The 22,795-nt window shown below is 53.1% G+C and overlaps 1 protein-coding gene across 1 annotated transcript in view; it reads left to right on the top strand.

Annotated features, from left to right (window-relative positions):
• The window catches only part of LOC140428334 (docking protein 5-like), a 788,856-nt gene that overhangs the window by 175,962 nt on the left and 590,099 nt on the right, over positions 1–22,795 (top strand). The gene's annotated exons all lie outside the window — the stretch shown is intronic.

Raw genomic sequence — 22,795 nt, 5'->3', positions numbered from 1 at the left:
GGAGCTGAGTCCACAAAGATCAGCCATGATCTCATTAAATGGCGGAGCAGGGGCGAGGGGCCAGGTGGCCTACTACCGTTCCTAGTTCTTATGTTCTTATTCTCCCTGTGTTTGTGTGGGTTTTACCCCCACAACCCAAACATGTGCAGGGTAGGTGGATTGGCCTCGATAAATTGCCCCATAATTGGAAAAAATTAATTGGGTACACTAAATTTAAAAAACATTTTTTGTTAAATAAATAAATAAAATGACACTTTAAATTTCGCCCTCTAGGTATTTTGATGAGAATTATTGGTCAATTCACTTGTGTTGTGACTCCGGGGCACATAACTGTGACACTCTGCTGACACTGCTTGCTGTGAACTAGCTTGTGAGAAAGATACCAAAGCTTCTGAAAAATCAAATCAGCATGGATAACTTTAAAGAAACACACTTTTCAAAACATTTTTCTTAAAAGATGGCACAGGCAGCATGAGAACAAATCCCACCAAACAGTAAGATAGAATTATGTAGCAGTTTTTAAAAAAAGTTCAGGCCCTATAACCAACCCCATAAATCTTAAATTAATTAGCAACAGTCATGGAACAAAAACCCAAATGAATGTGAATTGTCCATTCTTAAAAACAGGGAATTAGATAATGCCCGAAATCCGAATGAACTGTAATGAGTCTCTTAATTGAACTTTGATCCCTTCATCGTTGAATCCTTTCTGAGGTACAATTTCATAGATGGCCAAAGGTATATGTTGCTGCACATTATATTTGAGCCTAGATAGTGATTTGAACAGAAGGCATCTTTATTTAATTTTTTGTTCAAGGACATGGAGCCCATTGTACTCAATTTTGGTAATGCTTTTACACTCAGTAACGGTGTAATGGTGGACACAGATGGCTGGTGGAATTCTGCAATCAAACTATAGGATGTGAACTGGAGCCTTATTGTACCATGTGTGCTGAAGAGTAGTGTTATCAGATTTCCTTCTCTTAATGTGCCTAATAAATAGCATAGCATGTGCATGTTGTAACACCATCTCCTATCTAAGAATATTGGATGTTATAAGAAAGATAGTGGGCGTCATTCTCCGACCCGACCCCCCGCCGGATCGGAGAATGGCCGTTGGCCACCGTGAATCCCGCCCCCGCCGAAGTCTCCGCTCCCGGAGATTGGGCGGGGGCGGGTATCCGGCCGCACCGGTTGGCGGAACCCCCCGCTGGATTCTCCGGCCCGCATGGGCCGAAGTCCCGCCCAGGAATTGCCTGTCCCGCCGACGTAAATCAAACCTGGTATTTACCGGCGGGACCAGGCGGTGTGGGCGGGCTCCGGGGTCCTGGGGGGGGGCGCGGGGCGATCTGACCCCAGGGGGTGCCCCCACGGTGGCCTAGCCCGCGATCGGGGCCCACCGATCCGCGGGCGGGCTTGTGCCGTGGGGGCACTCTTTCCCTTCCGCCTCCGCTACGGCCTCCACCATGGCGGAGGCGGAAGAGACTCTCCCCACTGCGCATGCGCGGGAAACTGACAGTGGCCGCTGACGCTCCCGCGCATGCGCTGGGAAACTGACAGCGGCCGCTGACGATCCCGCGCATGCGCCGCATTTCCGCGCCAGCTGGCGGGGAAACAAACGCCATTTCCGCCAGCTGGCGGGGCGGAAATCCCTCCGGCGTCGGCCTAGCCCCTCAATGTTGGGGCTAGGCCGCCAAAGATGCGGAGCCTTCCGCACCTTTGGGCCGGCGCGATGCCCGTCTGATTGGCGCCGGCTTTGGCGCCAGTCGGCGGACATCCCGCCGTTGGGGGAGAATTTTGCCCAGTAGTTCAGATAATCCGGTCTCTGGATCATTGGGCGTACAATCCAAAATGAGCCTTGAGACCCCGGAAAGATCTGATGAATTGGCTCCATAGGAATTACCCTCATAAAGCATCCGACACTGAGAGTTGGTGACTTCAGCGCCCCAGAAATCCCGCCAGCAGGAAGGGCCAGAAAATCCTCCCCCTTGTCTAACTCCTTCAGAAACTTTAAATAGTAACCAATATACAACAGCTGGTGCCACAGAAGAGGATGTGGCTTCTGCTCAGATTCACTTGGCTGCACTTTCTGTGGATTCATGCACCAAAAGAGAGTTCTGGACGATCCTCCAATGGAAGTTTAGACAGAAAAGTTTGATGCAGGTAAGTGGGTAGTTTCCTGTCTGATCAGCGTTTGACATGGGTTCCAATACTGATTGGAAGATTAGGACAATTAGTTACTCTCAACACTGAACTTTGATATGGGCAGCGAATATTCAGGGTCAGAATTCAGTGAGCCCCAAAGAATTTCTTCCCAATCATTTTAATGATTCTTCCACATATACTTCCTGATGGCACTTTTGCCATCAAATCTATCTTCGCAGCCAATGGGCAGGACTCTCCGCCGGCATGAATCTCCATTATGCCGGCTCCCGGGGGTTTCCCGACAGCGTGGGGCTGCCCCACAATGGGAAACCCCATTGATTGGCTGGTGTAGTGGAGAATCCCACCGGCCAGTCAGGGCAGAAATGTGGTGCGGCGGGGTGGAGAATCCCACCCAATGTTTGACACAAACCTAGTTGTATGATACTAAATTCTAAGCTCCCAGACATGATTATGAATTGTGTGATATACCAGTACTCAGGTTCATTTAAAACACTGCTCAGTCATTAAGCTTTCCAGTAATTTCCTTTTTTGAGTATTTATTTAAAAGAAACAGGATTTTAAATATATAAATGGTTTTGTAAATCATTATGGCTTGGCAAGGAACTCCAGACAGGATTCTCTGATCCTGAGGGTAAGTATTGACGGCGTCATAAATGCTGTTGCATTTTATGGCGGCGTCAATAGGCCCCCAGAATCAGCGATCCTGCGCCCTACAGGGGCCATTACGGCACTGGAGCGACTCATGCAGCTCCAACTGCCGATACCGGCATCAAACGGGCACCGGTGGCCTGCGCATGCGCGCTACGGCCACCGCGAATTCGTGCATGCGTGTTATGACCGGCCCGAACTCGCGCATGCGTGCGCGTTGCCTCCTCCGCGCCGGCCCCGACGCAACATGGTGGAGAGCTACAGTGGCCCGCCACGGAGGAAAATTGGCCTCCACCAGAAAAAGCTGGTCCGCCAATCGGTAGCCCCGATCACAGGCCAGACCACGTGGAGGCACCCCCCACGTTCGACTCACCGCAGGATGATAGCCGAGGTCTCGCCGGTTAGGACCACATGTATACGGCGCTGGTGGGACTCGGCCTATCTCGGCGGCCACTCGGCCCATCCCGTGCAGAGAATCGCCGGGCAGGGGGGCCACGTATAGCGGCCCCTGACCTGCGCCGCGCCGGCGCCAATGGCGCTGATTCTCTGGTCACCAGAGAATCGGAGGACCGGCGTCGGAGCGGCGTCGCGTGAATCCACCCCCCCCGGAAATTCTCCAACCCGCCCCGGGGTCAGAGAATCCCGCCACATATTTTGCATTGACGCTGTCCAGGGCAAGGCAGACCCTCATGATTAGCAGCTCCATCCATCAACTTAAGCATTCTCCCCTTCCACCAACAATGCCATAGTGGAACAGTCTCTCCCAAATACTAGACGCACTGCAGCAACTCATCAAAGTTCTTTGAACAGCACTTTCCAAACCGTCTATCACGCAGAAGAACAAAGGACACAGCTGCGTCCAAACATCACCACTTGCAAGTTTCCTTTAAGCCACACACCAGCCTGACTTGGAACTATATTGCCATTCCTTCACTGTTGCCGGATAAGAATCCTGGAACTTCCTTCCCAGCAACACTCTGGATGGATCTATACCACATGGAGTGCAGCAGTTCACGTAGACAGCTCTCCTCCACCTTTGCAAGGGGCAATTGGAGGCAGACAATAAATACTGGCCGAACCAGCAATGCCCACATCGCATGAAAGAATAATGAATCTACATGCTACTCTGTCATCTGAAAGCACAATGTCAAAATTCAGCTGCTCGCTGAAAAACCCAGCTCTATCTCAACACCACCTATCTCAACCCCTCCAATGTCTCTAATTTATCGTATTCCTTGTAAACAGCCATGCATTGGATAAGATTTCCTCAAAATAAATAATGAGGATACCAAAGCCAATGGCGGGGGGGTGGGGTGGTATTCTCTGGCCGTGTTGTGCCTGGCGCAAATCTCACTGCGCCAGCAAAATTCCGGGAGAAGCCTGAAAAGAGGTTTGTGCCGGGCGCCAGATGCGATGTTCCTGGGCCCTCCAAGCGGATGTAATTAAGTTCACATCCAGCGAGGGCATGAACCTGGTTACCATTCATTTAAATAGATTGTAATGTTGAGAATCGGCTGAACACCAGATCATCCGGGGCGTGCGATATTCCCACCTGCCGGCATGATGTGGCGCCGGCAGGATTCCCTACTAATCGCCACAAACAGAGACCAGGCATAATGACCACATCGGGAGCTCAGAGGCCATTCTAGCCCTCGGGTGGTCGGGGACATGACAGGGCAGTGCTCTGGCAGTGCTAACCTGGTATTTACAGGTTGGCACTGCCAGTGTCCTGGGGGGCAGTGTCCAAGGGATGCGGTCTGAAGGGGCAGGGCCTTAAGTGGGTGGAGCCTGAAGGGAGCAGGGCTTATGGGGGACTGATTGCGAGGGCCCCGATGCTCCGAGGCTGGCGATTTACGTTCGGGAGCCTTGGGGGGGAAGGGGGGGGGAGGTTAAGCTGGTAATCTATGTTCGGGGGTTGAGGGGGAGGGAAACATGCCATCACTGGGGGTGGGGGGGGGACACACCATGTCATCAATGATGGGGGGTCCTGATGTCCGTGGCAGGGAGAGGGTGTCTTTAATTGTTCAGCTGCCCTTTTAAAAAGGGTCTCAATCTCTGTGAAGCCAGGCTTGCCTGCGTATTTATGTCCTACCCCTTACAAGGACGGCGCAAAACACGACCCTCTTCAAAGAAATGACAAAGTGTGAGAAGATCTTGTCGGACAACCTGATTGTTTGCCATTTGTTTGGAAAGCTTTGCCCAATGTCTCCGATCCTTGTCACAAACTCTGCTTCCTAGCCAGCAACGCTGCACCATCGGCACCAACTCCATTCCTCTCCCTATTTCAGTCTGAAGTAGTCTGTTTCATACTTGGTGTTGTGTTCAAACCTGATTTGGGCTTCTGACCACATTCTCACCGACTTCCACCTCTGTAGCACTGCCTGACGTCACTGCTCTGAAGCTGATTTGACACTGAAAGCCCTTATTCATACCTTTTTTCACCTCTAGGCTTGAACTTGCTCCCATCCAAAATTATACTGCTCATATTGTAACTGCACCGCGTTCCACTCATCCTTCACACCTGCCATCACTGATTAAGCAATTACTTCAATTTAAAATTGTCACCCTTGTTTTCAAATCCCTCCATGGCCTTTTTTCGCTCCATGTCTCTGTTATCTACCCCATCCCAAGAACTTTCCAAGATTTCTGCGCTCCTCTAATTCTGGCTTCTTACACATTCTCTATTTTAATCACTCCACCATTGGTGGCCGTGCTTTAACTTGCCTAGGCCTTAATTGCTTATTTTCCCTTTCTACATCTGTCTAACTCACATTTTTTCCTCTTAAGATCCTCCTTAAAATCCATCTCTTGGTCATCTGTCCTGACACACCCTTCTATAATTTGGTATGAAATTTTGTTTGATAACATTCCTATGTAACACTTTGGAACATTTTACGGTGCTAAAGATACCAATATACATGCAGGTTGTTGTTTTTGTTATATATTATTGTGCTTGTAAGTTTAACTCATTTCATCCAAACTGGATTCCCAGCATAGATTTCTGCTGGCTGGGATCCATACTAGAGCAGGTAAGGTTTTGACTTTGAAATTATTCCACAGGGTATTATTTAAGAGTACCTAACCTGTTCATCTGAATTTTTTTGTTCCACAGATTTAACCAACACTAACTGATAGAAATGTTAAACCAATTAAGTGCTCTCCTTCCAACAAAAATGTTTAGTTCAGAATAAGGGATCAACTATCTTGTGGTCAATGTTTTTAATCCTTTAAAAATATTGTACTGACAGAGGAGGTGGTGTGAGGAAGGTGTAATGTAAGAAGATACGTGAAGGGAATAAAAACTGGGGAGAATGGCTGAGGAGTAGAGATTGTGAGAGACAATCTTTGGGGCGGGGTTTGGGAGGAAAAGAGCAGGAAAATTACTTCAGCTGAGGAAGTGAAGTTTAAATGGCCCAACCCTGGCAAAGGAGTTGGAAAATATACAATTCACTAATTGGGGCTAAAATCACCAACTGTGTGAAGGGAGGAAGGGGAATTTAGCCTAACAGTACGGCATTGGGTCGTGCTTCAAAAAACATTGTGGATTTGAGAGATTTCATCAAATACACTCCACATTACTCCTTATTGCATTGCATTAATTCTTGTCCCACAGTGACTCCACCAAAATGTTCCAGTATTTTGGAACCAATTATTGTTATAAAAGGACAGGGGACTGGATTCACCATTTTGGCGGCTAAGTGCCGATGCCGGTGTGGGTACTGTGGCATTTTACGATGGCAAAATCGACGGCAATTCCTCACCGATTCTGCGACCGGTGAGGGGTTAGCAGCCGCGCTGATGTGGGGCTAGCAGCCCTGGCCGCACATGCGCATGGCGACGGCTTGCAGCGGTCGCGCCGTAAAACATGGCGCCGGCTGTGCACGGACCCGACCGGCCAGATAGTGCCCCCCTGGCCACTCGCGTGAGACCCCGGCCAGCAGCACAGCTCCCGCCTGACTGTGGCGGCACTGGACACAGTCTGACCGTTGAATCCACACGTCAACCACACGGTCGGGAACTCTGCCCATTGGGGGCGGAGCATCGGGACAGAGCCTTCAGGCGACACGCTAACGCCGTTCGAATGGTGTGCGGTGCGCGACACGATGATGCTATTTCGGAGGGGGCGGATGTGACAAAACCAATGTTAAACAGGTGCCCCTCCCTATTTCGGTGTCAGAAGGGATTCTCCGCCCGATCGGCGATTACAAAATCGGCTCCGGGGAACGGGGAATCCTGCCAGGATTTTTTATATGTGAAAGAAATAGGCGAACTGAAAAGTGCATTAGGAGATGAATTTGATTCCTCATCCACATTCCATCTATAACGAAAGGAGTTCTCAGTATACTTAGTTCTGTTCAATGTAATTTGTGTAATTTATTTTTGTTTTTCAGTTATCTGCCAAATTTGAAAAGATTGATGATGGCACTGATACTTACCTTTATGACACAATATGTCTCTAAGGATTAGCTCCGGATTTGCTATTTTTCTCCGGGTCATTTCTTAACTTCATTTTTGTTTGGAAGCAAGATTTTTAAAAAATGATGGATGAGATGCTTCATGAGTTGCTTAATTTTAATAACATGCCTGAGGTATCAGTTGCCGCCACATGAGATGCTCCCAAGGTTTGTTGAAATGGCAAATCATTGCTTGTGCTTGAGAGGGAAGTGGGGTGTTGGTGGGGAAGGGGGTGCATGAAAGAGTAAATAATGCTTCCCAGCTGAAACTACGTATTGGTTTTTTTAATAAAGTTATGATTCATCAATACTTCTCCTATTTAACAATAGAGATTTCACCAAAATATTGTGGTATTGCAAAAATGATGCTTGTAATCTACGCAGGGTGATTTAATCTGGCATTACTGCTTTCAAATACAAGAAACCATAATTTTGCCTATGAACAGTTTTCTCTTGGCTCAGCAATGAGCATTGAATATACAAGGATGAGTTTAATCCAAACTGCCTGGTGGAACGCGCCGTTTGGGGAGAATTTCGCCCAAAGAATAACACAGGAGCTGTGCATTTCCCATCGGCCAACCTGATGAAAATCAGTCAGTTAGCCATTGACTCCCAGATTTTCTGCATGTCGTTACTCAGATGTGCTCTGTTATTATTTCACCACTACATCAATTATGTAATGTTTTTAGTGAAAGCCTGGGATTCATTAACCACAGCATTGTCCGGAAATATTAGAATCAGGGGCGTCATTCTCCGACCCCCCGCCGGGTCGGAGAATGGCCGTTGGCCGCCGTGAATCCCGCCCCCGCCCCCGCCGAAGTCTCCGAAGGGAGAAAAGTCGGCGGGGCGTTAATGGCGCCGCTGCCGCGGAGAATGTCACGGGTCTGCGCAAGGCAGCCGATTTTCGGCCTGCCGATATTATCCCTTCCGGATGGGCCGAAGTCCCGTCGACGTGATGACCGTTCACGTCGACGTCAATCAAACCTCCCTTTCATCGGCGTGACCCGGTGCTCCAGGCTCACGCCGACCAGCGAGGAGGTGAGTGACGGCCTGGGGGGTTGGCTCTGGGCAGGCAATGGCGTAGCCGCAGACTGATTGCGTGAGGAGAGGTGTGTCTCAGCTTGTGTGTGTGTGCGGCGGGGGGGGGGGGGGGGGGGGAGTGGTTAGAGTAGGCTGGGCTCCGGGGGAGTGCCGGGAGGGGGTCCGTGCCGGGGTGGAGGTTGGGGGAGGGCCGTGCCGGGGTGGAGGTTGGGGGGGGGGGTCCGTGCCGGGGTGGAGGTTGGGAGGGGGGGTCCGTGCCGGGGTGGAGGTTGGGGGGGGGGGGTCTGTGCTGGGGTGGAGGTTGGGGGTTGGGGGGGGGTCCGTGCCGGGGTGGAGGTTGGGGGGGGGTCCGTGCTGGGGTGGAGGTTGGGGCGGGGGGTCCGTGCTGGGGTGGAGGTTGGGGGTTGGGGAGGGGGTCCGTGCCGGGGTGGAGGTTGGGGGGGGGGTCCGTGCCGGGGTTGAGGTTGGGGGAGGTCCGTGCTGGAGTGGAGGTTGGGGGTTGGGGAGGGGGTCCGTGCCGGGGTGGAGGTTGGAGAGGGGGTCCGTGCCGGGGTGGAGGTTGGGGGGGGTCCGTGCTGCGGTGGAGGTTGGGGGTTGGGGAGGGGGTCCGTGCCGGGGTGGGTGATGGGAGGGCAAATGAGTTGGTCCACCTGGCCAGGTGCCAGCCTTCAACAGTTGGACCCATGCGGTCCATGCCACCTGGCTGGGGGGAGGAGGGGATATGGGCAATGATGACATGTCGTCGTTCCCCTCCCCCCCACCAGGCCGTCATGTTTTCAGACCATCCAGCGATGTTGGCCGCCGTGGTGGCAGCCGCTCATGTCTATGTTGCCCTGGATGAGGAGGAGGAGGAGCGTGCCAGAGAGGCGGCGCAGGCTGCCGCAGAGGGGCAGGCGGCAGCCGCCCAGGCTGGAGGGACACCTGACCGACAGGACGAGGAGGGGGAGAAGGACGTCGCAGCCCCACGGCAACGGAGGCACCCGAGGGCGCCCCGTGTGTACCGACCCCGGCAGTCATACCAGGACCTCACGGACCGGGAATGCAGGAGGAGACTCCGGATGAGCCACCTGCTGGCACACCTGTCACCGCGTGGCACTGGCAGGGGACACCCTCTCCCCGTGTCCGTCAAGGTTACGGTGGCCCTGAACTTTTATGCAACGGGGTCATTCCAGGCACCGAGTGGGGACCTGTCCGGCATATCGCAGACATCGGTGCATCCGGGCAGTGACAGATGCCCTTTATGCCATGGCGCACCGCTACATCCGCTTCCCCGTGGACCGGGCCAGCCAAGATGCCCGGGCCGTGGGCTTCTCTGCCGTTGCCGGGTTCCCCACGGTCCAGGGCGCGATCGATGGGATGCACGTCGCCGTGCGGCCACCTGCAGAGAACAGGGCCGTGTTCACTAATAGGAATGGGACCTATTCAATGAACGTACCGCATGATGATCCTGCACGTCTGCGCCCGTCACCCAGGCAGTGTACACGACTCATTCGTGTTGTCGCGGTCATCCATCCCCGGCATGTACGAGGGACGCCATCCCCGGCTGAGGGGCTGGTTGCTGGACGACAGGGGCTACCCACTGCGATCGTGGCTGATGACGCCTATACGGAGGCCACGCAATGAGGCGGAGAACCGCTACAATGATGCCCACGTAGCGACAAGGGGAGTGATCGAGAGGTGCTTTGGCATGCTGAAGATGCGTTTCAGGTGCCTGGACCTCTCTGGGGGCGCCCTCCAGTATCGGTCAGATAGGGTCGGCCGCATCATTGTGGTGTGTTGCGTCCTACACAACATAGCCCAGCAGAGGGGCGATGTGCCGCAGGCAGAGGAGGGCGGAGTGGAGGAGCAGCAGGAAGAGGCCCAGTCCTCCCCAGATGAGGGGGATGGGGGTAATGGTCAGGGCAGACGGGGTAGACACAGGCGGGTGGCTGTCCACCGTTACCGGCTGGCCCAGCGGGCACGGGACAGACTGATAGACGCCCGCTTCACTGACTAGATGGGCGTGGGAATCGGGTAGTATGGCCATAGACAGCACACCATGACAACAGCCGACCACCCACACCCCCCACCCATCCACCCACCCAGCACCCTCACCCCCCTCCCCAACCCCACACACCCCACCCGCATGCACACCACCCCCCCACCCCCAATTGCCGATCCACCGGCGGCACGATGGGCCGGGCTCACCCAGTTGCGGGTGGACGCGTGTCTATCGCAGGCCATGGAGGATGATGACAACCCGCCTCCGATGAGCTCCTGGCTCTACATCGTTGGACTATGTCTGACCCATGGCCACAGTACCACCATCCACCCGGACCATCCCTGCATGCGGCTGTGACACTGCAGCGCACGGTCCCGTCCTCTGCCCGGGGGATGTTGATTGCGGCCCAGAGGGAAGGGCGCAGACTCACCTGGGGCTGAGGTAAGACCACCCGTCACACACACACTTGCGCTCAACGTACATGACACGCCCGCACACTTTGGACAGAGCACAAAGGCAGCTTCGGTAGGTGTAACATTGACTTTAATAACCAAAGGAGTTCATGCACGTGCCCTAGCCCCTAAAACTCATCTGTGCCCTGCACCCGTGCCAACTTACTCAGTGTCTAATTGTTTGGCCTTACGGGCCCTTTGACAACGTCTACGTGGTTCCCCAGACGGTACAGCAGAACTGGACGTGGACTCCTGTGATTCCTGCCCTCTGACACTGGATCCCTTTGGCGGCCGTTTCCTGGGGCGTCCTGGCCTAGATGGGCCAGGCTGCGGCCCGGGCGACTGGGATGGCGAGCTGCCAGCCTGTCCTGCCCGTTGCCCACCCGATGCACCTGGGACGGAAGGGGGGGGAGTCCGAGGTGTCGCGGTGTACCGGGACCTCCCCTACAGAGGGATCCAGGATGGACCACACCACCTCCTCCTCCCTCGGGGTGCCCGATGGCCCCCAGGCCTCTACATGGGTGGGGGATGCGAACGGACTGGCCATCCGACGCGCCCCCGACATCTGCTGCTGCCAGTCCTGGAGGCCCGTGCTGGTATCGACAGGGGTCTGCAGGTTTGCAGCCATGGAGCCCAGGGGGTTGTCGGACCCTGTCTGCGACAGTGCGACGCCAGCTCGCACATGGCCACTGGCGCCGATGCCCTCAGCGATGGCCTGCTGAGACTGGGCCATGGCCTGCTGAGACTGGGCCATGGCCTGCTGAGACTGGGCTATGGCGTTGAGCGCCTCTGCCATCTGGCGCTGGCACTGGCTCATGGCCTCCTGTGAGAGGGCAGCCATTTCCTGGGGCACAGACGCCGCCTGCACGGAAGGCCCCAGGCCTCGCAAACCGTTCCCCATGTCTGACACCGTCGCACCCATTGCCTCCACCGCGGACGCCACCCGTGCGGTGTCAGCCTGGGTGGCACGCATGACCGGGACCACTCCCAGCCCCTGGACGCGGGTGGACTCCTCCACCTGCGACCGCAGCCGCCGCAAGCCACACGTCACCCTATTCGCTCGTCTCCGTGTCGGTGGTTGCATCGGATCTATGTGTGGGTGTGGTAACTGCAGGAACCCGGGATCCATCTGGGCGGCAGATGTTCGCTTGGCCTGGGCTGCCCTCCGACCGCCCGGTCCCTCTGCTGCTCCTACCTCCACCTGCTGTACCGGGACGGCTGTGTTGTGCGCACCAGTGAGTGTACCAGACGCCTCATCACTAATGTGCCCAACCGTGGTGAGTGTTTCTGCGATGGTGGAGGGTGTTGGTGACAGCAGTGGCGTTGTGTCGTGCTCTTCGTCCCACTCTGAGTCCATGGCACTTTGGGGTGGGGGTTCGTCTCCACCCATCCACTCTGAGTCACTGTCCGGTATTTCGTCTTCCCGGGTAGGGGTGTCCCGGGTAGTGCTGTCCCGGGTAGTGCTGTCCCGGGTAGTGCTGTCCCGGGTAGTGCTGTCCCGGGTAGGGGTGTCCTGGATAGTGGTGTCCTGGGTAGTGGTGTCCTGGCTCGGATGTGACGGGGGCCTGTGGCTGCCCCCCTTATCGCTGGGTGGTCGCTCCCGCACGTGATGGGGGTGTCGTCTCCCTGTTGCTCCAGGTCTCTCCGTCTCCCGTGGTGTGCGAGGGGCATCCTGCGTGCGTCGCATGCTGGAGGGTCCGCGTCTCTCCGTCTCCCGTGGTCTCCGAGGGGCATCCTGCGGGCGTCGCATGCTGGAGGGTGCGGGTCTCTCCGTCTCCTGTGGTCTCCGAGGGGCATCCTGCGGGCGGTCTGCATCTGCGGGGATGGGTGCCTGGACGTTTGGTCCTGCGATACACAATGAAGCATGCATGGTTAGACATCAGGCAGTGATCAGGTGATACGGGGGAGGGGGATATCGGGGAGGGGGGATATGGGGACGAGCTGTTGGTGGCTCACTTGCTCGTGGGGCCCCGACCTCTGCATCAGCAACCTCCCGGTCCTCAGGTCCGCCAGCCAGTTCCAGGGCCCTTTCCGCGTGTACGGTCAGTGGCCTCTCATCAGCGGGCCCTCCTCCAGTCCTCACATGCTCCCTATTGTTGTGTGCGCGCTTCTCCTGTGTGGGGGGGGGGGTGGTGGTGGCAGGGGTAAAAGGCAACAGTGTTAGGCAGGTATATGAATGCACGCCATCGGTTGCGCGTGCATTGCAGAGGTTAAGGTTAGGGCTGGATTCACTTGGGGATATGGGGGAGGGGGGATATGGGGGAGGGGGGATATGGGGAGGGGGGGATATGGGGGAGGGGGGATATGGGGGATATGGGGGAGGGGGGATATGGGGGAGGGGGGATATGGGGGAGGGGGGATATGGGGGAGGGGGGATATGGGGGAGGGGGGATATGGGGGAGGGGGGATATGGGGGAGGGGGGATATGGGGGAGGGGGGATATGGGGGAGGGGGATATGGGGAGGGGGGATATGGGGGAGGGGGGATATGGGGGATATGGGGGAGGGGGGATATGGGAGATATGGGGGAGGGGGGATATGGGGAGGGGGATATGGGGGAGGGGGGATATGGGGTATGGGGGATATGGGGGAGGGGGGATATGGGGGATATGGGGGAGGGGGATTATGGGGGAGAGGGGATATGGGGGAGGGGGGGATATATGGGAGGGGGGATATGGGGGAGGGGGGATATGGGGGAGGGGGGGATATTGGGGATATGGGGAGGGGGGGATATGGGGGATATGGGGGAGGGGGGGGAGGGGGGATATGGGGGAGGCTCACCCTGCCTGCTCTGATGAGGTCGTTCACCTTCTTGTGGCACTGGGTGCCTGTCCGTGGTGTTAGGGCCACAGCGGTGACGGCCTCTGCCACCTCCCTCCACAGACGCCGGCTGTGGCGTGGGGCAACTCTGCGGCCGTGCCCGGGATACAGGGCGTCCCTCCTCTGCTCCACCGCGTCCAGGAGCGCCTCCACATCGCGTGACTCGAACCTCGGGGCTGAGCGACGGCCAGCCATCAAGTCGGGTGTTGCGGTCGGTTGTTCCGGTCGGGTGGGGGGGAGCTGCGCGGCCTTATGAGCCGTCACGCCGTGCAGCGCATATGACGCTGCACGGCGTGAACCACTGCGCAAGCGCGGATCCCGTTACGTCGCTGCTAGCCCATTTCGGGCCGCAGACTATCGGCCCATTTTTATGACGTGACGCAAGTGTGATTTGCGCCGTTTTTTGCGCCGATCGGCGGACTTTCCGCCGATAACGGAGAATTTCGCCCCAGTTGTTTGGTTTCTTTGACAAAGGTGAATTTAATATCAAGGATCCCATTTTCATTGGAGGTTGGAATTGAGCCTTGCTTTATTCATCGAGGCTGTTAAGCTAGCATTGAAGAATCCTGGGTGCATCAGGATTAAATGGAAGTCATACCACAGCTCTTTAACTTTTCAAATTTTCCTCTTGGGTTACATTTATTGTCTCATTGCTTGCCTCAACAATCTGCGATGCACAGACACTTCTGCAGTGTTCAACAGCCTGTGGCTTTTTTTCTTTGTCTCACTTCCATTTCTGTTGTTTTGCATTTTTATTTTCTGTGTGAGAATGAAGAAAACAGTAAATCTCTGGGTGATTTTGGCACAAAATCTCTCCAGCTGTGAAACAATGGTGGGGGCCAGCTTCAGTTCACTGAAAAGAAAATCAGCCCATTCTGCAGTGTCAGATTGTGTGACAAATATACAAATTGGACTTATTGCTCGTGGTGACTAACAAAGCAATGATCCTCAATGAACTGGAGACTTCTGGGACAAGACTGCTTTATCCTTGTCATAATATACACCAGTATATCATTGTGTAGACACATACTGATGGACACACAGTGGGACCAATCAACATACACAACACCGCAGCCAATCACCAGTGAGAGCATACGCACTATAAAGACAGGGGGCATCAGAGTTCCCGCTCATTCGAATAGCAGCTAGCTAGGAGCACAGAGCTCACAGCCTGCAACACAGACATTCACCATGTGCTGTGTGCATCAACTGGTTAGGACAAGGCAAAGGTCTTTAGTTAAAGCTAGTATAGTATTTACCCACAGTTCAAGTATGTTTAAATAGTTTAGCTTTTAATAAAGTAGTGTTGCACTACTTCAAGCATAGGTGACCTGTATGTGATCCAGAACATCCAACTCATCAATCCTTAGGGTAGAACCTTCAGCCGGTGCAAGATTTGTGTATAAATAGCACATGCAGGAATGCTGTTTGAGTATTTAACATGAACTTGACGATCAGATTTCCAACCCTTTGAAGTCCCTGGGCATGTAGCTTGCTCATGTGGACAGGGCTAAGTCAGTAAACAGACCTTGATTAGTATTTTTCAATCATTTTTTCTTAAGCAATTTTCTGCCCTGGATTTTAGTTGGTATAATTTCTGTTTAGTTTTCGATTGTTCATTCTAACCAAATGTCTTGTATGCTCGAACCATTTTATGCAGAGGATGACCTTAATTTAATGGCAGCGTTTATAATAATTTTTAAAATGGAGACAAAAGCAATAAATTCCTTGTACATCTAATTCTTCTGTTTTTGATAGCGAACCAAATAACTTCAATAATATCCAAGATCCCAAGGCCTGTTTTACTGGCCTCACAAGTATGCATCACATTGTTATGGACCAGGGTTTAGAGAACCCCAAACTGTATCATGGAGTTCAGCTGACCCACAACTTTTAATAGATTGTGGTTTGCGGAGCACACGGCCCACTCTACAGGTGTGGTACAGCAGAAATGGAAAAGTATTTTTTAAAGCAAAACAATGTTTATTCTATGAACTCAAGTTAACCTTTTTAAAACATACAGTGAACATCTTAGCAACCATCAGTTCAAATATAACCCCCAAAGAATACAACACTAAGTAATTCTTACTTTCCTTTTAACATCCATAAGACTTAAAAACAAACCTTTAAACTGAAGCACATCAGTTTAAAGTCACTACTGAGAACAGTTATTCGTTTTAAAACACCAAAGGATCGATTTACATTCTTTAGATTACAGAGAGAGACTCTAATACATCCTCTGGCTGTGACTGCAGCTATCTAGCTCTGAAAATGAAACTAAAACACACCCTGCAGCAAACAGCCTAAAACGAATATAAAAAGCTGACAGTCAGCTCCACCCAATCTCTGACATCACTGCAGTAATAAATACCCATTTCTTAAAGGTACTCTCACTACAGATATTTATATACACACCCATTTATAAACACCCATTTCATAAAGGTACTCTCACATGACAGCATATTGAAGGAATTCCACACAAATTTTAATCTTTTTAAGAACCTGTAGTTTGCTGAAGATTATACAGTCAAACTTCACCTATTACACCTGCCTCACCATATCAAAATAGATCTGGTCACTGGATTGTGTGCTTGCTACAGCTGCGCAATAAAATGTATCAGAAAGGAAAACCTGCAGGCTATTTCTATATTGCTTTTTAACAATGGTCTTTTACTGACAAGTGGACCTCTTATAAGTAGCACAATGGGGGCCGCCATCTTCTCCTCCCGGGGCCATGTGCGACCAATGGGTGTCGCCATCTTGTCCCCCTTCAGCCACGTGCGCCCCACGGGTGCCGCATCTTGTCCCGACCCCGCAATGTGCGCACCATGGGCACCGCCATTTTGTTCCCCACAGGGTCTCCGGACATCCCGAGATCGGAACCGCACGCGCTCGCCATCCGTAGCATCCGACGACTACCCGCAGCTCGCTTCGATGACGCTGGACCAATCTCGCCCGCACAACCTGGCCACCGCGTCGACGACGGTGAAAATCAACGGCCACGTGACCTCGTGCCTGCTGGACTCTGGGAGCACCGAAAGCTTCGTACACCCAGATACGGTAAGGCGCTGCTCCCTTGAGGTCCATCCTGCCAATCAAAGGATCTCCCTAACCTCCGGATCCCACTCCGTCCTGATCCGAGGCTTCTGTGCAGTCACCCTCACTGTCCAGGGCGTAGAATTTAGTAACTTCCGCCTCTATGTCCTTCCGAATCTCTGCGCTGCACTCTTGTTGGGCCTGGGCTTCCAGTGCAATCTCCAGAGCCTCACCCTCAAATTCGGCAGGCCCCTACCCCCCCCTTACCGTTTGCGGCCTCGCGACCCTCAAGGTCGACCACTTTGCCAATCTAACTGCGGATTGCAAGCCCGTCGCCACCAGGAGCAGACGGTACAGCACCCAGGACAAGACCTTCATCAGGTCCGAAGTCCAGCGGCTGCTTAAGGAGGGTATTATCGAGGCCAGCAACAGCCCCTGGAGAGCCCAAGTGGTAGTGGTTAAAACTGGGGAGAAACACAGGATGGTCGTGGACTACAGCCAGACAATCAATCGGTACACGCAGCTTGACGCGTACCCCCTCCCACGCATATCTGATATGGTCAATCAGATTGCGCAGTACCGGGTCTTTTCAACAATTGCCCTGAAATCCGCCTACCACCAGCTCCCCATCCAGAAGCCCACCAACTCATTCAGTCCACCCAATTCCCTCTCGCGGCCAAGGCACAACACGCTTTCGCCCGCATCAGAGCAGACATCGCCAAGGCCGGGATGCGCGCAGTGCACGAGTCACTGACTTTTCAAGTAGAAAGCGATGCTTCAGACGTCGCCCTTGCCGCCACTCTAAACCAGGCAGGCAGACCCGTGGCATTCTTTTCCCGCACTCTTCATGCCTCTGAAATTCGACACTCATCCATCGAAAATGAGGCCCAAGCTATTGTTGAAGCTGTACGGCATTGGAGGCGTTACCTGGCTGGTAAGAGATTCACTCTCCTCACTGACCAACGGTCGGTAGCCTTCATGTTCAATAACACACAGCGGGCTAAGATCAAAAATGATAAAATCTTGCGGAGGAGAATCGAGCTCTCCACCTATAATTATGAGATCTTGTATCGCCCCGGTGAACTCAACAAGCCCCCAGACGCCCTCTCCCGAGGTACATGTGCCAGCGCACAAGTGGACAAACTCCGGGCGTTACACGACTGCCTTTGTCACCCGGGGGTCGCTCGATTGTACCATCTGGCCAAAGCTCGCAATCTGCCCTACTCCGTCGAGGAAGTAAGGACAGTCACCAGGGACTGCCAGGTCTGTGCGGAGTGCAAGCCACACTTATACCGGCAGGACCGTACGTGCCTGGTGAAGGCTTCCCGCCCCTTTGAACACCTCAGCGTGGATTTCAAAGGGCCCCTCCCCTCCACCGACCGTAACACGTACATTCTCAGTGTGGTCGATGAGGACTCCAGATTCCACTTCGCCATCCCATGCCCCAGTATGACGTCTGCCACCATCATCAAGGCCCTCAACACCATCTTCGCTCTGTTCGGTTTCCCCGCCTACATCCACAGTGACAGGGGATTCTCATTCATGAGCGATAAGCTGCGTCAATTCCTGCTCAGCAGGGGTATCGCCTCCAGCAGGACGACCAGCTACAACCCCCAGGGAAAAGGGCAAGTAGAACGGGAGAATGGGACGGTTTGGAGGGCAGTCCAGTTGGCCCTACGGTCCAGGAACCTCCCAGCCTCTCGCTGGCAGGAGGTCCTCCCTGACTCTCTACACTCCATCTAGTCACTATTGTGCATCGCCACTAATACCACACCCCATGAACGTGTTTATACCTTCCCCAGGAAGTCCATATCCGGGGTGTCGCTCCGGACTTGGCTCGCTGCTCCTGGACCGGTCCTTTTCCGTAGGCACGCCCGACTCCACAAGGCGTACCCCTTGGTGGACAGGGTTTACCTGCTCCACGGCAACCCTCAATATGCCTTTGTGGAGTTCCACGACAGCCGCCGAGATACTGTCTCACTCAGGGACCTGGCACCATCAAGTTCCACCCCAACACACTCCCCCGCCCATGCGCCCCCCACCCTCCCACCGCGCCGCCAACATTAACCCCACCAGACCAACCCCTCCTCCCCTCCCTTCCCGCACAAGAGGACGAAGAGGACTTCTGCATGCTCCCGGAGGTCCCCGATGACTGGCCAGCATCAGCACCGCCACCACCGCCATCGGTGCCACCTCAACCACTGCCAGCACTGACTTCACCGCCACCGTTACACCGCTCCCAACGAAGCACCAAAGCATCGGATCGGCTGAAACTTTGACGGACTCCGGACCGTCGACATGGACTTTTCTTTTTTTTCTTCCTTCCTTTCCCCATTTTTAACACTGTACATAATTGCACTATGTGTATCTCGTTTCACATCACCCCCGCCGGACTCATTTTTAACAGGGGGTGAATGTGGTGAGCCCATGGGACTGGTGGTGGCCAGGCACAGACTACCATTACCGCGGCTTGCAAGGCTTGCTGCGCACCTCTCTGATCACCCAACTTGGCCCTTGTTCTGCAGAGTGACACCGACCGTATGGATGCCCCCAACCTTCCCAACCCCTGACCCCCAACCCACCATCTGCCATACGCCCACGGCGCCAGGTGTGCCCTTATCTGGCAGACATGTCGCACTGTCTCTCTGCTCAGCTGGAGTCTCCGACAACACGACCGGTCCGGCAGGTCCACGAAGGATAGAATGAGGACTCATGCAGCACCTCCTTGGCACCTCCTCCTCCTCGGCCTGCAGGGGAGCCGGCTTTACACCCTGGGTGGCTGCCACCTGTTCCTCTACCGGTGGCTTTCCAGGTGACGGTTGTCCTGAAGCTTTACCCATGGGGTAATTCCAGGCATCGAGTGGAAACCTGTCTGGTATCTCACAAACCTCGGTGCACAGGTGCATCCGTGCCATCATGGAGGCCCTATATGTCCAGGCAGCTCAATACATCCACTTCAATGTGGACCGAGCCTACTAGGGCACCAGGGCAGCAGGGTTTGTCGCCACCACTGACATGCTCCTTTCCAGGGGGTGATCAACGTGATGCATCTCCCCCAATGAGCACCTGCAGATGACAGGCCGCTCTACACCAACCGAATGGGGTGCCACTCGATGAATGTCCAGCTAATATTTGACCATCATACATGGAGGTGCCCGATACCCGAGCAGTGTGCACGACGCCTTTATCCTGGCACACTTGACGATTCCTTACAAAGAACATAGAACATAGAACAATACAGCGCAGTACAGGCCCTTCGGCCCACGATGTTGCACCAAAACAAAAGCCATCTAACCTACACTATGCCATTATCATCCATATGTTTATCCAATAAACTTTTAAATGCCCTCAATGTTGGCGAGTTCACTACTGTAGCAGGTAGGGCATTCCACGGCCTCACTACTCTTTGCGTAAAGAACCTACCTCTGACCTCTGTCCTATATCTATTACCCCTCAGTTTAAAGTTATGTCCCCTCGTGCCAGCCATATCCATCCGCGGGAGAAGGCTCTCACTGTCCACCCTATCCAACCCCCTGATCATTTTGTATGCCTCTATTAAGTCTCCTCTTAACCTTCTCTCCAACGAAAACAACCTCAAGTCCATCAGCCTTTCCTCATAAGATTTTCCCTCCATACCAGGCAACATCCTGGTAAATCTCCTCTGCACCCGCTCCAAAGCCTCCACGTCCTTCCTATAATGCGGTGACCAGAACTGTACGCAATACTCCAAATGCGGCCGTACCAGAGTTCTGTACAGCTGCAACATGACCTCCCGACTCCGGAACTCAATCCCTCTACCAATAAAGGCCAACACTCCATAGGCCTTCTTCACAACCCTATCAACCTGGGTGGCAACTTTCAGGGATCTATGTACATGGACACCTAGATCCCTCTGCTCATCCACACTTTCAAGAACTTTACCATTAGCCAAATATTCCGCATTCCTGTTATTCCTTCCAAAGTGAATCACCTCACACTTCTCTACATTAAACTCCATTTGCCACCTCTGAGCCCAGCTCTGCAGCTTATCTATATCCCTCTGTAACCTGCTACATCCTTCCACACTATCGACAACACCACCGACTTTAGTATCGTCTGCAAATTTACTCACCCACCCTTCTGCGCCTTCCTCTAGGTCATTGATAAAAATGACAAACAGCAACGGCCCCAGAACAGATCCTTGTGGTACTCCACTTGTGACTGTACTCCATTCTGAACATTTCCCATCAACCACCACCCTCTGTCTTCTTTCAGCTAGCCAATTTCTGATCCACATCTCTAAATCACCCTCAATCCCCAGCCTCCGTATTTTTTGCAATAGCCTACCGTGGGGAACCTTATCAAACGCTTTGCTGAAATCCATATACACCACATCAACTGCTCTACCCTCGTCTACCTGTTCAGTCACCTTCTCAAAGAACTCAATAAGGTTTGTGAGGCATGACCTACCCTTCACAAAGCCATGCTGACTATCCCTGATCATATTATTCCTATCTAGATGATTATAAATCTTGTCTCTTATAATCCCCTCCAAGACTTTACCCACTACAGACGTGAGGCTCACGGGTCTATAGTTGCCGGGGTTGTCTCTGCTCCCCTTTTTGAACAAAGGGACCACATTTGCTGTCCTCCAGTCCTCTGGCACTATTCCTGTAGCCAATGATGACATAAAAATCAAAGCCAAAGGTCCAGCAATCTCTTCCCTGGCCTCCCAGAGAATCCTAGGATAAATCCCATCAGGTCCCGGGGACTTATCTATTTTTAACCTGTCCAGAATTGCCAACACCTCTTCCCTACGTACCTCAATGCCATCTATTCTATTAGCCTGGGGCTCAGCATTCTCCTCCACAACATTATCTTTTTCCTGAGTGAATACTGACGAAAAATATTCATTTAGTATCTCGCCTATCTCTTCAGACTCCACACACAATTTCCCATCCCTGTCCTTGACTGGTCCTACTCTTATCCTAGTCATTCACTTATTCCTGACATACCTATAGAAAGCTTTTGGGTTTTCCTTGATCCTTCCTGCCAAATACTTCTCATGTCCCCTCCTTGCTCATCTTAGCTCTCTCTTTAGATCCTTCCTCGCTACCTTGTAACTATCCATCGCCCCAACCGAAACTTCACACTTCATCTTCACATAGGCCTCCTTCTTCCTCTTAACAAGAGATTCCACTTCCTTGGTAAACCACGGTTCCCTCGCTCGACGCCTTCCTCCCTGTCTGACCGGTACATACTTATCAAGAACACGCAGTAGCTGATCCTTGAACAAGCCCCACTTATCCAGTGTGCCCAACACTTGCAGCCTACTTCTCCACCTTATCCCCCCCAAGTCACGTCTAATGGCATCATAATTGCCCTTCCCCCAGCTATAACTCTTGCCCTGCGGTGTATACTTATCCCTTTCCATCATTAACGTAAACGTCACCGAATTGTGGTCACTGTCCCCAAAGTGCTCTCCTACCTCCAAATCCAACACCTGGCCTGGTTCATTACCCAAAACCAAATCCAACGTGGCCTCGCCTCTTGTTGGCCTGTCAACATATTGTTTCAGGAAACCCTCCTGCACACACTGTACAAAAAACGACCCATCTATTGTACTCGAACTATATCTTTTCCAGTCAATATTTGGAAAGTTAAAGTCTCCCATAATAACTACCCTGTTACTTTCGCTCATATCCAGAATCATCTTCGCCATCCTTTCCTCTACATCCCTAGAACTATTAGGAGGCCTATAAAAACTCCCAACAGGGTGACCTCTCCTTTCCTGTTTCTAACTTCAGCCCATACTACCTCGGAAGAAGAGTCCCCATCTAGCATCCTCTCCGCCACCGTAATACTGCTCTTGACTAGCAGCGCCACACCTCCCCCTCTTTTGCCTCCTTCTCTGAGCTTACTAAAACACCTAAACCCCGGAACCTGCAACATCCATTCCTGTCCCTGCTCTATCCATGTCTCCGAAATGGCCACAACATCGAAGTCCCAGGTACCAACCCATGCTGCCAGTTCCCCTACCTTGTTTCGTATACTCCTGGCATTGAAGTAGACACACTTCAAACCACCTACCTGAACACTGGCCCCCTCCTGCGACGTCAAATCTGTGCTCCTGACCTCTATACTCTCATTCTCCCTTACCCTAAAACTACAATCCAGGTTCCCAAGCCCCTGCTGCATTAGTTTAAACCCCCCCAAAGA

This window comes from Scyliorhinus torazame, chromosome 8 (genome assembly GCF_047496885.1).
Source record: "Scyliorhinus torazame isolate Kashiwa2021f chromosome 8, sScyTor2.1, whole genome shotgun sequence".
Classification (NCBI taxonomy): domain Eukaryota; kingdom Metazoa; phylum Chordata; class Chondrichthyes; order Carcharhiniformes; family Scyliorhinidae; genus Scyliorhinus; species Scyliorhinus torazame.
This window is presented reverse-complemented; position numbering and strand designations above follow the sequence as displayed.